This window comes from Lolium perenne, chromosome 2, assembly GCF_019359855.2.
Source record: "Lolium perenne isolate Kyuss_39 chromosome 2, Kyuss_2.0, whole genome shotgun sequence".
NCBI lineage: Eukaryota > Viridiplantae > Streptophyta > Magnoliopsida > Poales > Poaceae > Lolium > Lolium perenne.
The window spans coordinates 191,405,774-191,410,159 of NC_067245.2; positions in this window are offsets into that span (position 1 = coordinate 191,405,774).

A 4,386-nucleotide genomic window follows, 5' to 3' on the forward strand; every position below is an offset into this window, starting at 1 on the left:
CATATGATTACAATAGTATGATCAAGATTATGATAGCATGTCACTTCAGAAATTATATTTGTTATCGTTTACCTACTCGAGGGCGAGTAGGAACTAAGCTTGGGGATGCTTGATACGTCCCAAACGTATCTATAATTTCTTATGTTCCATGCTACTTTTATGATGATACTCACATGTTTTATACACATTATATGTCATATTTATGCATTTTCCGGCACTAACCTATTGACGAGATGCTGAAGAGCCAGTTGCTGTTTTCTGCTGTTTTTGATTTCAGAAATCCTAGTAAGGAAATATTCTCGGAATTGGACGAAATCAACGCCCAGGGTCCTATTTTTGCACGAATCTTCCAGAAGTCCGAGGGAGAGACGAAGTGGGGCCACGAGGCGCCGCCACAACAGGGCGGCGTGGCCAGCAAGGGGCCCGCGCGGCCCTGTTGTGTGGGGCCCCCGTGGCGCCTCTTGACCTGCCCTTCCGCCTACTTAAAGCCTCCGTCGCGAAACCCCCAGTACCGAGAGCCACGATACGGAAAACCTTCCAGAGACGCCGCCGCCGCCAATCCCATCTCGGGGGATTCAGGAGATCGCCTCCGGCACCCTGCCGGAGAGGGGAATCATCTCCCGGAGGTCTCTTCATCGCCATGATCGCCTCCGGATCGATGTGTGAGTAGTTCACCCCTGGACTATGGGTCCATAGCAGTAGCTAGATGGTCGTCTTCTCCTCATTGTGCTATCATGTTCGATCTTCTGAGCTGCCTATCATGATCAAGATCATCTATTTGTAATCCTTCATGTTGTGTTTGTTGGGATCCGATGAATATTGAATACTATGTCAAGTTGATTATCAATCTATCATATATGCTATTTATGTTCTTGCATGCTCTCCGTTGCTAGTAGAGGCTCTGGCCAAGTTGATACTTGTGACTCCAAGAGGGAGTATTTATGCTCGATAGTGGGTTCATGCCTCCATTAAATCTGGGACAGTGACAGAAAGTTCTAAGGTTGTGGATGTGCTGTTGCCACTAGGGATAAAATATCAATGCTTTGTCTAAGGATATTTGTGTTGATTACATTACGCACCATACTTAATGCAATTGTCTGTTGTTTACAACTTAATACTGGAGGGGGTTCGGATGATAACCTGAAGGTGGACTTTTTAGGCATAGATGCATGCTGGATGGCGGTCTATGTACTTTGTCGTAATGCCCTGATTAAATCTCATAGTACTCATCATGATATATATATGTGCATTGTTATGCCTTCTTTATTTGTCAATTGCCCAACTGTAATTTGTTCACCCAACATCTGCTATCTTATGGGAGAGACACCACTAGTGAACTGTGGACCCCGGTCCTATTCTTTACATCTGAAATACAATCTACTGCAATACTTGTTCTTTACTGTTCTTCGCAAACATCATCATCCACACTATACATCTAATCCTTTGTTTACAGCAAGCCGGTGAGATTGACAACCTCGCTGTTACGTTGGGGCAAAGTTTTGTGATTGTGTTGTGCAGGTTCCACGTTGGCGCCGGAATCCCTGGTGTTGCGCTGCACTACACTCCTCCGCCATCAACCTTCAACGTGCTTCTTGACTCCTACTGGTTCGATTAAACCTTGGTTTCTTACTGAGGGAAACTTGCTACTGTGCGCATCACACCTTCCTCTTGGGGTTCCCAACGGACGTGTCAACTACACGCATCAGGACACCATGATCTACAACATATTTGCAAAGAGTTTAGACTAAGTTTATGATAAATTGAGTTCAAATTTTAATTCTAAAAAATTAAACTAGGTGAACTCCCACTCAAAACAATATCCCTCGCATTGTCTTAGTGATCACACGAACCAAATCCACTACACCAAGTCCGATCATCACGAGACAAGATGTAACTTCAAAGGCGAACACTCAAAGTGTTCATCATATCAATCATATGACTCATGCTCTACCTTTCGGTATCCCGTGTTCCGAGACCATGTCTGTACATGCTAGGCTCGTCAAGGCAACCTTAGTATCTGCGTGTGCAAAAACTGGCTTGCACCCGTTGTATGCACATGTAGAATCTATCACACCCGATCATCACGTGATGCTTCGAAACGACAAGTCTTAGCAACGGTGCATACTAAGGATGAACACTTTATTATCTTGATATTTAGTGAGAGGGATCATCTTATAATGCTACCGTCGCGATCTAAGCAATATAAGATGCATAAAAGGATTAACATCACATGCAATTCATATGTGATATGATATGGCCCTTTTGTCTTTGCGCCTTTGATCTTCATCTCCAAAGCATGGACATGATCTCCATCATCGTCGGTGTAGCGTCAAGGTCAATGGCGCCGTCTTCATGGTTGTTCCTCCATGTAGCAACTATTACAACTACTTTGAAATAATACATCAACATGAAATTTAAAGACAACCATAAGGCTCCTGCCGGTTGCCACAATACAATAATGATCATATGATACATATTCATCATCACATCATGGCCATATCACATCACCAAACCCTGCAACAACAAGTTAGACGCCTCTAATTTGGTTTGCATATTTTACGTGGTTTAGGGTTTTTGAGTAAGATCCAATCTACCTACGAACATGAACCACAACGGTGATACTAGTGTTGTCAATAGAAAGAGTAAATTGAATCTTCACTATGGTGGGAGAGACAGACACCCGCAAAGCCACTTATGCAATACAAGTTGCATGTCGAGCGTGGAGCAAATCTCATGAACGCGGTCATGTAAAGTTAGCCCGAGCCGCTTCATCCCACCAAGCCGCAAGATGCAAAGTACACGAACTAAAGACAACAAAGCATCAACTCCCACAAAACAATTGCGTTCTACTCGTGCAGCCAATCTATGCATAGACACGGCTCTGATACCACTGATAGGATTCGTAGCATAGAAAACCAAAAAATTCCTACCGCAAGAACGAAAACCAAGCCAAGATGCAATCTAGAAGATGGGAGCAATGAGAAGATCATGAGACTAACCCTCGAAGATTTCCAAAGCCTACGAGATTAGATCTCGTTGTTGCAAAAGCGCGTAGAAGATCTTGACGGTGCCACAGTCGGGCAGCACCTCCGTACTCGGTCGCACGTTCGGTGTTGATGACGACGTCCTTCTCCCCGTTCCAGCGGGCAGCGGAAGTAGTAGATCCTCCTCGGAATCCCGACAGCACGACGGCGTGGTGGCGGTGGTGGTGGAGATCTCCGGCAGGGCTTGGAGAGGTCTGAGGAGGAGGGCGGCTAGGGTTTGGGGAGAGGGGGGTGATGACGCGTAAAGCACACGCTCGTTGGGAACCCCAAGTGGAAGGTGTGATGCGTACAGCAGCAAGTTTCCCTCAGTAAGAAACCAAGGTTTATCGAACCAGTAGGAGTCAAGAAGCACGTTGAAGGTTGATGGCGGCGGGATGTAGTGCGGCGCAACACCAGGGATTCCGGCGCCAACGTGGAACCTGCACAACACAACCAAAGTACTTTGCCCCAACGAAACAGTGAGGTTGTCAATCTCACCGGCTTGCTGTAACAAAGGATTAACCGTATTGTGTGGAAGATGATTGTTTGCAGAAAACAGTAGAACAAGTATTGCAGTAGATTGTATTTCAGTAAAGAGAATTGGACCGGGGTCCACAGTTCACTAGAGGTGTCTCTCCCATAAGACGAACAGCATGTTGGGTGAACAAATTACAGTTGGGCAATTGACAAATAAAGAGAGCATGACCATGCACATACATATCATGATGAGTATAGTGAGATTTAATTGGGCATTACGACAAAGTACATAGACCGCCATCCAACTGCATCTATGCCTAAAAAGTCCACCTTCAGGTTATCATCCGAACCCCCTCCAGTATTAAGTTGCTAACAACAGACAATTGCATTATTGCGCGTAATGTAACTAGTGACTACATCCTTGAACATAGCACTAATGTTTTATCCCTAGTGGCAACAGCACATCCATAACCTTAGAGGTTCTTGTCACCCCTCCAGATTCACGGAGACATGAACCCACTATCGAGCATAAATACTCCCTCTTGGAGTTACTAGCATCAACTTGGCCAGAGCATCTACTAATAACGGAGAGCATGCAAGATCATAAACAACACATAGATATAACTTTGATAATCAACATAACAAGTATTCTCTATTCATCGGATCCCAACAAACGCAACATATAGAATTACAGATAGATGATCTTGATCATGTTAGGCAGCTCACAAGATCCGACAATGATAGCACAATGGGGAGAAGACAACCATCTAGCTACTGCTATGGACCCATAGTCCAGGGGTAGACTACTCACACATCACACCGGAGGCGACCATGGCGGCGTAGAGTCCTCCGGGAGATGATTCCCCTCTCCGGCAGGGTGCCGGAG